The 13,431-nt window shown below is 42.2% G+C and overlaps 1 protein-coding gene and 1 pseudogene across 8 annotated transcripts in view; one reads left to right on the top strand and one right to left on the bottom strand.

The window, feature by feature from the left end:
• The window catches only part of Pid1 (phosphotyrosine interaction domain containing 1), a 250,941-nt gene that overhangs the window by 177,601 nt on the left and 59,909 nt on the right, over positions 1 to 13,431 (top strand). The window lies entirely within an intron of this gene.
• LOC101584186 lies at positions 9,262 to 12,173 on the bottom strand (annotated as a pseudogene).

The raw sequence follows: 13,431 nt of genomic DNA, 5'->3' as shown, positions 1-13,431 counted from the left end.
AGAGAGAGAGAGAGAGAGAGAGAGAGAGAGAGAGAGAGAGAGAGATTGAGAGAAGGAGAGAGGGAAGAAGCTCTGTTGTTCTTAGATGGCTCCTAACTAATCTTAAGAGTGTTCTGCTCTCATCACAAAATTGCCTTTGAAAGTCACCGCCTGATGACATCCAATTGAATTTTAAGGTTTCCCCAGATAAATTCTGAGGAGCATAAACATCCAGGCCAGAGCCAAAGCTAGAATGCTCCAACTTTGTAAGAAGAAACTCTCACATAGAGAGGAAGGAGTGATTTTGTACTTTCAAATGAGGATGAGAGCAGTGAAATATTTTCTCCTTCTTTGCATTTGATCCTGTGGAGCAGTGAGCAGTTTTCTGGACCAAGCATCAGGTCTTCTAGGGAAGAAGCCAAAGCCTGCAGCTCTGCTCCATGGCCCTGCCTCCCGTGCCTCTGTCCAGATGGACTGAATGCCAGCTCGTGGTGGGAGGCCACAGCCAGTGTATCACTCTGAAGTAGGGTGGGGACATCTTATGTTAATGTGTTGAGTACAGGATTTGAACGAGGTAAACACTTCTACTTCTGTGAACTTTTTAATGTATGTTTTTCCTTATACATATTTTCTGCCCAACATTCATGGAAATCTTGTGCAATAAGCCAAGGAGCTGAGGTCCTGCTTTCTAGCACTCAGCTTCTTGTCTCGACGTGGCCTGAGTCAAAGCCAGTGTGTGCAAACTTGGCTGTGTAAAGTGGGTAATAAAATAAAATGTAATAAAACCTGTAACTACTGCCTAATATGTGCGAAGGGAGAATAAAGTAGCAGTTAGTTCTATTATTCTTAATCTGCTCCACCTCCATCCCTCACTTTTCTTTGAATTAAAATTAAGATTTTCTACTTTTCTGAACATATATTCTAAAATTTCCTTGCTTAACTATTAAATTATTGATTCCATAATGCATGCTTGGGACAGGAATTTTAAACTGGTCTTTTAAAAACTGGTATCAGCCACTGAAAAGTGGAGAGATTGTCGGGAAAGAGTAAGAATTGTAGCTCTTGAAGTTCTTAGGCCTCAGCAAACCTTTCCAGTGAGACCTCCGGGTGCTGGAAGGGGCCCGGCCTCTGTTTGCTCTGGCAGAGGACAGAGAAAGTCCGCAGCATCCTTTCAGCATCAGAGAGATGCGGTGAAGCAGAAAGCCAGAAAAATGATGATGGAGACTCAGCTGGGAAAAAGAATAAAGAACACTGCAGAAAAAACACGAACTTGGTGAGAGCAATTGCTCTGGGCTGCCAAAGCAAATAGTCTGTTAACTCCTAGTGTGCTTCAGATATGAAGTCCATGGGGCATTTAGGGAGATGTGGCTTCAGAAGAAATGAAGGAGCCTCCCAGGGGAAGAACTGAAGACAGACCTGGGACTCGAACCTACGACCTCTTGCTGTAGAGCCTCATGCGTAAACCGCTACTCTCCAGGGGAAGAACTGTGCTGTGGGAGGGGGCCTCAGGTGTACACAACAGGTTGAGGCAGCAGCTCCTGCAGGGGAGTCATCAACTGCCCCGGCTGGCACCCACTTACAAAGGGATAGGAGGAAAATGAATTAGCAAATGCTGGTGCTCTTATGCCGCCCTTCCCCAATTCCAGTTGATGAGTTCTTTTAATGTAAAAAAGGAACTGTGCATAGCCTTAGATCCCACCTCCAAATGAATGCCTCCTTAAGTTTCAAAGTGAGATTCTAATTCAAATACAGCTATTGTGGTTGTAGACAGTTGGACAATTTTGCTTATGGACAAAATTGCACACTTTGTTTGCAAATACACAGTGAATGTCAGGATGAGACATTCCGTGCTTTTCTTCCCAGCTCCAGCAAGGAACAGCTATATTTGAACTACAAGGAATGCATTTTTTCTTAGACAAAAAGCTAACTTATAAACAGATAACAGGCACTTCTCTTACAAATACATCTATTTTAGAATATTTTAATATGCTTTCAATTTGTAAGCATTAGACAAATAGGCTTTGTTCCAAGGTCTGGAGAAGTCCTGCCATAAAGATATCGCTTCCTTTTGCAGCATTCTCCAAATCATTTATCCATGCTGTTTCTTTCCCCACTTTTTCTTGGTTCATTTTTACACAGGCACCCATCAGGGAAACAGTTGTGTACAGAGCCCTCATTTTACAAGTGGGGATGTGGGCCAAAAGAAATAGGGATCGCCTATTATTCTTTGCACTAGAAAGCCCGGAACTGAGACTAGAACCTCATACTTTGTCCAAGGCCCACCAGGGGCTACCCATTAGCCTGTGAGTCTCCCAGTTCAAGGACCCCTTGGCTGGCACATGGCATAGACCCATGCTTCAGTGGACCCCCACTGTGGGTTTTTCACTGAGTGAAACTTCTGTTGGATCCAAATGAATGCGTGTGTGAAGAGACCAAAGAAACCTTGCTGGTGTCATCACAGTTCGACCTCACACAATCCCTGGCTTTCATTTCAGAATGATTCAGGTAGACCTTATAGTCCATCAAATCTTTAAGTTGTTATGGTGAACAAAGAAAGGCATTTATAAATATATCTTATGAGGGAAATTGGTGATTAGGAGGTTCTTATATAGGATAATCCTTTAGCATACTTGAGAAGCTGGTGTTTAGTAACTGTTGTTAATTATGATTTATTATTTAATACATTCTTATTTTCAGGAGAATTGCATATGACATTCTCAACTAAAGTAATTATTTTAGGAAGGGAGGCTGTCATGTTTGTATAATATCTGCTTCTTATGCGTCAGCTGAAGGTAATTGGGAAAGGAAGGGAAAATCTTAGTAGCACCTATTTAAAGACACGTAGTTACCCTTGTAACTGCAAATACAATGGAACGCAGCTGCAGCAGCAGTAGCCATGCCCCACATTCACATGCTCAGGTATTTGGTCAAAATGTTCTAGACCCTGATTTAGATCTGGTATAATCTTCAATGCCTTCAAAGCTCAGCATTCCCATTGGTGACAAAGCACATAGGACAAGATGCAAGACAGGGACAACTACTCTTCTTTTTGGTGTTTTTCCAGCCAAAGCAGACATTTCTACTTTGAGGTTTTCAGTAAGGCACTTGTAGACCATCATCTTCAAGTGAGATTTCTCACAGAGGTGATTTTTATTTTCATAAATACTTGATGCATTTCTATTTTTAAAAGTTCCATCAAGCCTTCATTTTATCTTGTAGCAGCGGTGAACTTCAAACATGGCTGTTTTTGTAGAAATGTTTTATTTTTTAATGAAACACAGGGTGCCTTTAGCCAGCTATTTTCACAGCTGAGTTCCTAGGGCTGGAGATTTATGGCGTGTTTCATATGTTCCTACTTTGTGCTCCACTTCTGAGTTGTTTATTTTTCATGACACATTTGAATGCCTTCTTGTAAGCAGGACCCTGGGCTTGACCTCCAACTGAGGGTTATTAGTACAAGGACACATTGCAAGCATCCTTAGTGAGGGGTTAACAGGTTCAGAAAGTATTTTCTTTTCTGACTAAACATATGCGTGATGTTTTTCATCCCATGGGGATATAAGCCAGACTTGAAATTTTGAAAGCTTTGAGTACTTAGAACTCTTGTGCTTTTGATATTACCCATGTGATCCTCTGTAGAGAGCTTCATATCCTTATCTTCCAGCTGGCCTTCTAGGTGGGAAAGAGAATTTAAAGCTCAAGTCAAGTGCCATAATGCAGCCATGAGTCAGAGCTATAATGATAAAGCTGCCTGCTTTATGTAATGTGGTCCACTTGGAGTGAAATTACCCCATGACATGGACATCCAGTGGGTGAGATGCAGACGCTTTTATTCATGATGTGTGATGGGAAAATTGCTGAATGCAGAGACTTTCTTTTGAGTGAAGACTAGACATTGTCTTCACTTCATTTAGCGAGGATATTGCTTTCCAAACAAATTATTTAGACAAATGCTGACACTCTCCAAAAAGTGGTGCAGCCCTTTGCTAAGTAAAATGAGAAGACAAAAGAATAAATTAGCAGATGCTGATGCTATTACGCTTGCATTCCTTAATTCAGATTCACTGTTTTTTCCAAAGTAAAAGAGTTAAGTGCAGACTTCCTTGGATTAGGCCTCTACATGAATGTTTGCTTTAGCTTACAAATACAGTTCTAATGTAAATACGGTCACTTTGTTTACAGGCTTTAGACAGTTTTGCTGACAACTGTAGACTTTGCTTAGAGACATTTCTCTGTTATTTACCTGACTACTCTCTCACACCAGCTGACAAGCTCAAAAATTTTCCCATGTTTTAAAATCACCTATAACTCGAAACCCTTGCAGTTGACTTTCTCTCACATTATCTCCTTGCAAAGATGTCTTATGATTCTCAACTTCAAAACTTGGTAAAAATTGGATAGAGCCAAATTCAATGACTGTATAAAAAAAAATTCAGCAATTGCCACACACCTAAAAGAGCAGTGATTTTTATGAGTATAAATAAAGGATGTTTCATGGCTTTGGCTGTATCCCGGAGACTTTCTTTAGTCTTGTTGCCTTCAGCCCAGGGCTGATGTTTCTGTTTGAAATCAGGCAAGTGCTGGGTGCAGCGTGTTCAGGCTAAGTGGGGTACACTGTGCTGACAGGTCCCACTGCCTTCAGTGAGTATCTTTGTCTGAATGCTTTCTGATATGAAAAGAAATTTGCTTATCAATGCAAGGGAAACCATTGCTATGTTAATTTTATGCAAACTTCTCACTTTGTAATTCACTCTTCTCAATAATGGAATTGTAATTGGATTTCTGAAGTAACATACATAGAAAGCAATTTAAAAGTAACTTGTTAATAAGAAATGACTACAAATTTGTGCAATAAAAAATGAGGCCATGTCTCTTTTGTTCCTATATGCAATATGGGCTTTTCCCCTTAAGTGTAATGCAAGAGAGGTTTACCTACCACCAATGTGGAAACCTCAGCGATGCTTTAAATTCTACCATCAGAAAATTGAAAGACTCATCACATTATGTCAAACATTCTTTCCTCTCACTTTGGTCTTAAGATGTGATGACCAAAACAGAAATGATGGGCCAAATTTTTACTACTTTAAATGATTTCTGTTTTGGTGCCTTGAAGAGGAGAAACCCAGGTCTTTCTATCTTTACATAGCTTAGTGATTAGAAAAAGATACAGGAAATGAAGCTTCGCTGTCCCTTGAAGAGGCATAGAGGAGGGAATTATGGTTCTGTGCCTTACAAATCATGCCTCTTGGCTTGTCACTTAATTCATCATTATTGACCTCATCTGTAGAATGAAGGTCACTGTCATCTGCCATCAGAGTGCTGTGGGGATGATCCATATGTCACACAGATTGCGTGGCCCCTGGCCTTCAGTGCATGTCAGCCTAGCCAAAACCTGTTTTAGAAGACAGTATTTAAAGACCCTTAAAGCAGAAATCATTTTATATGCCTTTTCTTTGATAGTACCAACAAGTAGTAGTAATGTGACAAAAAAATAGCAGCTCACTTTTAATGTTTGTCTTTTAGCCAGGACAGATATAGTTTTCTTTTATGCTCACAGAAACCTTAAGGAGCAGGTGGAAATAAATAACCCAAGATGATCAGCAGAGCACGTGGTTCCTATAGGTGAACAGTTCTTCCCAAAAGAGAGATGTGCTGTGACACGAACTGTGAAGATGGGATTTCAGGAGGTACACGTATCTCTACTAGAGCTCGGTAATTGCATCAGAAATATTTCCAGTTGCAAGCTATTTATGCTTCTGGCGTTTTTGTTATGCAGCATAAACCAGTGAATCCCACCAACACTGGAAAAGACAAGACCAGAGAAGGACAGAAAGAGATAGGATCTTGAAAACAGTAGAGAACATAGAACATCAAAGATCATGAAAAAGAGGGTCGAAATGAGAAGATCTCTAAGATTGCTGCCACACCTTTTAACCTTGACAGAGAATGAAAGTCAATGGAGTTGAAAAGTCAAAGTCAAAGTCAAGTTGCAAGAGTGTGATCACATTGTGAAAACCTTTTGTACAGGATGTGCAAACTGCTCTTTCTCAGAGTTTGGCCGGGAAGAGCAGGACTGAGGGAGATAAATAGGCAAAGATCTGTGTTAAAACCTGAAGTGGTGTAATGGCAGAGGGAGGACCATTTAAGTCTGCACTTGGTTATCTACAGAAGTGGGACCTGTGTCAGGTCAGATAGGTAAGGTGAAGGTACCTGGGACTTTGGAAGCCTTCTGTAAGCACAGGGGCGAACATCAAAAATAGACCACCCATATCACTGACACTGCCCTGTGTCCTGTCCGTCATGATGGGCCCTTGTAGCTTACTTGGGTGGAATCTAGCATGGGTGACATTTTCCCTTGAGAACTAAAGCCAGGACACATGTGAGACTTTCTAAGGAAGGCCAGTTGGATCAATGGGAGGCTTTTTGTCTTTCACTGTTTCACCTATTGCTGTTTTCTCTTTGTTTTCTACTTGCAGGATGAAGATTTGAGGGTAGGATAATTCAGTGAAATACCTGACCTTCTCTCTTCCTTGATTTTCACTTGTTTCAGACACATGCTTTGTGAGCTGGGCCCCTGACATCTTTGTTTAACAATTGTATACTTCTCAGAGTCGTGGTCTTATGTCTTTTACCCTTGACAGCCAGCTCACAGTGGAGACCCTTAGAGATGAGGCACTTGAAAGACACTTGTACATTGAGTAGGACTGAAACATAGTGCTGAGAATTAGAAATCCATACACCAAACAAGTAAGAAACATCTTGCTGGTAAACTTGTTAGTCCTATCTGTAATTGCAGTGGGCATTCATAGTGACCAATGATGAGCACAGGCCAGGCCAATGGGCATTGACTTCAGGAAGAGTTCATGGGCTTTCAAGGCTATACACATCTTAGCTGGCTGTGCAGTGGGGCACAGGTACCCTCAATGTTGTTTTCATACCAGGTGTGGTGGATTCTTAAAGAACAGAGCAAAGCTTTAGGGAAAGGTTAAGTCCTGGACAACAGACTCCTGAAACTGGAACAGGTTAATAAAAGATCCAAACATATCCCAGCTGGAAGGCTCTAATTTCCTTTCACTATGAATGAAAGGTCAGTGTTCAAGCTATCTGACTTAAGTGGCTGATAGTGTTTGAGAAGTGTCATAAACTATTTGAGCTGCTTAACAAAATACCATAGATTGGATAACTGGTAAAGGGATTTATTTCTTGCAGTTCTGGAGGCTGGAAGTCCAAAGTGAAGGTACCATGAGGTCCTCTCCTATTATTGGTATAACTTTATATGGCAAAAGGAATGAAGCATCACTCTGAGGCCTTAGTAAAAATAAAGACACTAACTTTGTTTATCATGGCCCCAGCCCCAAGACCTAGTCAATTCCAAATTTCTCACTTCCTAATACTATGACTTTGTAGACTAGGATTTCAGCATGTAGATTTGAGGGGAAGGCAATCTTTTAGACTAAATCAATGAATTTGGTGATATTTCCTGAAAGCAGAAAAACTTAATGCATCAGGTTTTTTTTTTTTTAACTACAAGTCAATTTTATTTAAATCAGGACTGTCCAACAAAAATATTCTGTCAGCCACTCATGATCTGAATTCTGGTGTATGAAATCTTTTAAATTATGGTACACATACAAAAGCTGTTTATTACAGAAAATTTCTGTTCCGTAATAAATAAGGCAGTGACTATTACTCTTTAGTAGCCTTTTTGAGGTAAGCTAGTAAGTCTCTCCTTTTTCCCTTCTTGATGGCAGCAAAGATCATTTTTGTTCCAGGGATGGACTTCTTGGGATTCTCCAAATACTCCATCAATGTATCCTCTCCCCAGGTGATACCTTTGTTCTTGTTGGCATCTGTGTAAGAGAATCCAGCAGCCTGACTTGCCTTCTACCCAAAGAGACTATGGAGATTAGGCCTGGTCTTGTGCTTGCTTCCTTCTCAACAGGCACTGGGCACACTTCTGTACAAAAATTTTCTTGCCTTTCTCAACATCACCCATTTCTAAACCTGCTGCAGCTTCTGCGCTGGGTGGTCACTGCTCTTCCCTCGTTACCACAAGGAAAGTTCCAGGTCAGAAGCCTGACGTCCCGCTCTCTCCAGAGGGAGTATTAGTACCTGTTCCTTTGTGATTTCTCTATTACTTATTAATGTTTTCCTTAACAGGCTGCTGCTTTTAAAGGAAGCCAACAGACCTTTATACTTTTATTTTTCTATTTTAAAGAGAATAAATAATAATAATAAAAGTACATTAGAAATGATACAGAATTTCAGTAAGCAAGATGATAGGAATTCAACAAAGGTTGTTATGTTGCACATTGTTGTCTTCAAATAACAGTTGTTTGGGTTACCAGAAATAAGCATACAGGCTTGGGGAGATAGCTCAGTGGAATAAGCTCTTGCCTGGCAAGCGCAGGGTCCAGAGTTCAATCCTCAGTACTGAAAAAAAAAAAAAGGAGAAATGGGCATATAAAATTGGTCAAAAATTTTTTAAGCATTAACTGTTTAGACCTTTTCTCTGGTTGATCACCTCTATGGCTTTTTTATACTGGCTTTTAGAAAATAATTTAATTCTTATTTTCTAGGATGAAAGAATATATTTTAACTCTAACAACCAATAGTATCAATGTTAATTGTGTCTAAGTGGCAGCATTTATTTTTATATTATAGCACATGTGCAAGTAATTCATTACAGATAGTATGGAAGAGAATTCTTCCTCTTTGGATGTAAAAAAAATTGCAGTAAAAGGCAGAGTGAGAGGGCTGGTGAGATAGTTCAGCAGACTAAGCGCCTGTTTAGGAAGCACAGGGATGCACATGCCGCCTGGCTCCGACCCCAAAGTGCCCTGAGCTGGCCACCAAGACTGGGCTTGATGGCGCATGTCTGTAATACCAACACTAGGGAGGCTGAAAACAGGAGGATCACTAGGAGTCCGAGCTAAGTGGAAAAAAAAAAAAAAGAATGGGTAAAAAACAAAGAGTAAGGGACATCAGCCAAGGAGAAGTTTCAAATGCAGGATGGAACAGAGAATCCTGAGCCACAGTGCTGAACATTTATGAGTTCCTCAGTTCTTTTTTTTTTTTCAAAATAATTTGTTTTATTTTGGGGTGAGGGTGTCTCATTAAGTTGCCTAGTCTGGGCTTGCACATGCAATTCTCTTGCCGCTGTCTCAGAGTGTCAGGATTATAGGCATGAGCCCCATGCTGGGTAAGACTGCTGAGGAGAGGAGCACCGGGCAAGCTCACATGCTGCAGCAGTCTCTGTCCATCCTCAGGGTGTCTGGTCCCTTAGTCATCGATATACTCAAAGGGCTCTGGCTCTTGCTCTTCCTCCTCAATTTTGGGGCTGTGTGCTGCAGGTTCCACCAGCTCCTCAATGTCTTCACTGGTGTCCTTCAGAATGATGATGCCTCTGGTGGACAGTGGCTTGAAAGGTTGGTATCTACAGGTCTCTGGCATGGTGAAGACCTTCAACTGGGCAGACATAACTCAGGCTGGGTTATCCAACAGCTGGACATTTGGCTCAGGTTCCTTTTTCTTCTCTTTTTCTTCTTTTTTCTCTGCTTCGTCCACTTCCATTTTCTCTTCCTCCTTTTTTTTTTCTTTTTCCTTCTTTTTGGCTTTCGCAGTAATAGACAACACAGCAGTAGAAACCTTTTCCTTTTCTTTTTTTTTTTGGTACTTCCAGAGGTGCAGGATATGCAAATGTGGATGGTTTACAGTTTGATTTATACTGCACCTTTGGCATCTTTAAATCCTTGTTCAGGCCGATGACACAGGTAGGGGTATAAGCCAATGACAGAAAGTGTGAGACAGGAAACCAGAACCAGAACTGGGTAAAGACAAGGACGCCAAACACAGAAGGCATATGTGTGTGCCCGGTTCTGGACTGTAAGGAGATTGTAACATTATGGCCACCTGCATCTAGTGTGCCCTGGGCCAGAATAGTGCCAAACTTGGCCATGGCATCATCATGCTTATCATTGATGACTTTGGAATATAGCTGTCGGAGCTGATTCACCTTTGGACATGTGATCTCAGTCTGCTGGATCATGATGAACGTGGAGGCTATGAGAGCCCCTTGCTTCACGTAGTTCACAGGGTCATTTGTCATTGGTTCTAGCAAATTAGTCATTTCCTTGTTTCCTGTACCAGCAAAGCAGATGCCCAGGGCCATCGTGGCTCCATAGCACACATGGGGGTTGTAACTCTCTGACAGCAGAGAGACCACACTGGGACACTGCTCAGGGGTCCTGAATAGAATGAAGCCAAGTGAGTCGACTGCTGCCCTCCTAACATCATCATTAACATTGCTGACAGCAACATGGGCAGGCATCCAATAGCTTTGTTGTTACCAGAGCCACAATAAGCCATGGCCACTGTATACATTCCACACCTTCGAAGAATTGGGTCCTTATCCCGAAAGAGAGACTCAACGAGTGCATCAGCCTCTTCCATCCTCCCATACATTACTAAGGCAATACTGACGGCGAGACCACGCAGGATCTTCTCATGCTGGTTTTCCTGGGCATAGCCAACCATGTCCTCGATAGCCTGGGCATTTTTAAAGTCCAACATAACCAAACCTAGGGCCAGGTCAGCTGCTTCTCTTGTCACAGCATCATCCTGGTAAACGTTGGTTTTTAGCAAATCATAAACATCCTGGCGTACAGTTCCTATGGCAGCCAAACCAAGGCCAAGGCTGTCTCCATGCCAAACAGTATCGTTGCTGGTATTCTTGAGCTGATTCAGCAGGTAATCGATTATGTTGCCACCATGATTGGCATGGATGAGCCCTAGTGCATAGAGCCCCCCACCTTCCTGGTAGGCTGACTCTGGAGACGTGTCTTTGGGAAGGTAGGTTGCCATTAACTGCAATACTTCCTTCTTGTGACCCTTATGAATTACACCCAAACTGGCTATAGCAGTAAATTTAGCCCAGTTAGTGGCTCTGGCCAACCATTCCAAGTTATCTCTAAGAAACTGGTCACTGGTAGTCCCACAGGGCATGAAAGAGTTTGCTATGACAGTTGCTGTGTGGCACACTGAATTTTGTACAGCATCCTTCGTGTTTTTTAGAATCATGAGGTCTGTGCTATTATTCCATATTAGAAATTGCAGATGTAAGTCAATAGCCATTTCACTGCTTAAAATTTTAATCATTTTCAAAGTCTGGTCCTTGGGCTCTGGACTCGCATCTGGTGTCTTTGCAGCAAGTGTATGGCCTGTCTTGTCTTCTGTCTCCATCATCTCACTGTCTTTCTCAGAACCTGGGACAGTGCCTGTGTTGGTGGAGCCAGGCACAGAGGCAATGGGGGTGCCCACACTTCCAAGATTCTGGATCACGGAGGACAGAAACTGCTGGCTGGCACTTTCATACAAATCAAAGCAGATCTGATAGGCCATGAGGAGGTTATCTTCCTTCACTAGTTTTTCTAAGATGTCACTCACAGCTTGAGGATAGTCTAAGAATATTAAGCACTGACAAACATTGATGAAATCAGGTTTCTCCAAGTTCATGTAGATTTTAACTAGGACTTAGTACTTTATTCCGGAACTGTTTATTCTGCGTTAAAGACATGCAGAGCTTGAGGCTATAAGCTAGCATTCCCGGGACATCATTCGATTCTAGTATGGTCTTCTCAAAGACATCTAGTCTTCTTGTCTCCAAAGCGATGCCGATAGCCTGCTTATACTTGCGGTCATCTAGACATCGTTGGGACATTTTATTCACAATGCCTTCCAATCTCTGGTCAATTGGTTTTTTTCTCCTTCAGGCAAATCTGCATTTTCCACACACTGCTTGGTATAGTAATCAATGCATTTTGCTATAATAGTCTCCACATACTCAGAATTGTCATTGACATTGAAGAGATCACCTGCTCCAAGAGCATAATTCAGAGACTCCTCAAAAGCTCCCAGGTGATAAAATACTTTAGATGCCACTAAGGCTGCAAACTGCTGACTCCGGAAACCTTCATCTTTATACAAAACTTCTATTTTGTCTACAGACTCAGAAATTTCTGCCCAGAAATTTGTGCATTCAATTTGTGTTGTGCAAATTCCTTAAGCTGTGGTTCTTCTTCATCCAGAAGAGAAATAATTACAGCGGCTGAGGTGATCATGACTGTGCCCTGCGCTCGCCAGTCCGCTCGCTCGCCGACCCGGCTGCGCCGCTTATCTGTCAGCCCAAGCCCCGCTAGCTCGGCGAGTTCCTCAGTTCTTTACTCCTGTCACTGCCCTGGGTCCTTAAAAGATGGGTCGGGCTGCTTGCCAGTGACCTTGTGCCCGGCACACAGTGTGTGCTCAGTAGTGTTTACGTGGGTGGGTCACGTGATGCATGCGTGAATGCATGGCTGCATGGATGACGCCAGCTCATGAATTAGCCCTCTCTCCTTTCCCACCTCACTGGCACCTCAGCACTAGCTTATTGAAATAGAGCAGCTATGAGTCAATTAGGATTAATTAACAGCAGACAGAAAACAGTCATTAGTCTGAGCAGAACGGATTTAATTCAAGGAATTGGACATTGGAGGAGCAAGTTTGAGTTCTCCTTGTACTATAAGTTTAGGCACATACAGCCTGGGGGCCGGGAAGTTGGAAACCACCAGCCACTAACACTGCAGTTGGCTCTGGACCACAGCTTGGCTCCATGGCTGTCAGGGAGATGCAGCCAAGCCACAGAAAACGATGTCCATCTGCCTCCCCTGTGGCAGGAGAGGGTGGTGAGTTGTGGGATCATGTCCACTGGTGCCTTGTTGGGTTCAAGGATTCCTGTCTTCATGCTTCTCATTTGATTAACGTATTTGTTTACACATAAAATACTAAAAGACTCTGCCTTCCCAACAGGCTGACATTCGGGAGTTTCTGATGGGGCTTGTGAGCAGCTTGTCTTTGTGTTTGGGAGAGCTACATGAGGGATCTGGATTGAGTTGGAGCTCTGCAGGGTCATTTCAGTTGAGATCAGATTTAACTGGGGTAAATGAATAACCTTTGGGCAGGAAATAGCAGTGGAAACTGCTTCCGTATGCTACACATTTGGGGTGCAAACTGGTTTCTACCATGTAGGTCTCTGACTTACTCAGACAACCAGAGGCCACAATCAATCTCCATTTCAGTCTCCTTTCTCTCTCTCATTTATTTCCCTCCTTTCTACCCTCTGCCCTCATGTATTCTCCATGGAGGGCTTTATGGTGATCTACCCTGAAACATAGTTTTCCGTTGCTGCTATCTGACATTTTTCCAGCTGGCAAAACAGAATTTGTGGTCTCCAGTCTCCATTGCTTTTGTTTAGAAACAAAGAGACCTTTTCCAGGCAATTCATTGAGTAGTGGGTCTTTAGTTTTCAGGTACGAAGTGTATCGTATTTGGTAGTTAATTATGTATTCCATATATGTTTAACGCTGCTGCTGTTAATATGCCTCCTAGCATTGCTCAGATTTCATAAAATAAAATCTG

Source organism: Octodon degus, unplaced genomic scaffold, assembly GCF_000260255.1.
Source record: "Octodon degus isolate 3935 unplaced genomic scaffold, OctDeg1.0 scaffold00089, whole genome shotgun sequence".
NCBI lineage: Eukaryota > Metazoa > Chordata > Mammalia > Rodentia > Octodontidae > Octodon > Octodon degus.
Note: the sequence above shows the minus strand (reverse complement) of the source record. Positions and strands in the feature narration are given on the sequence as shown.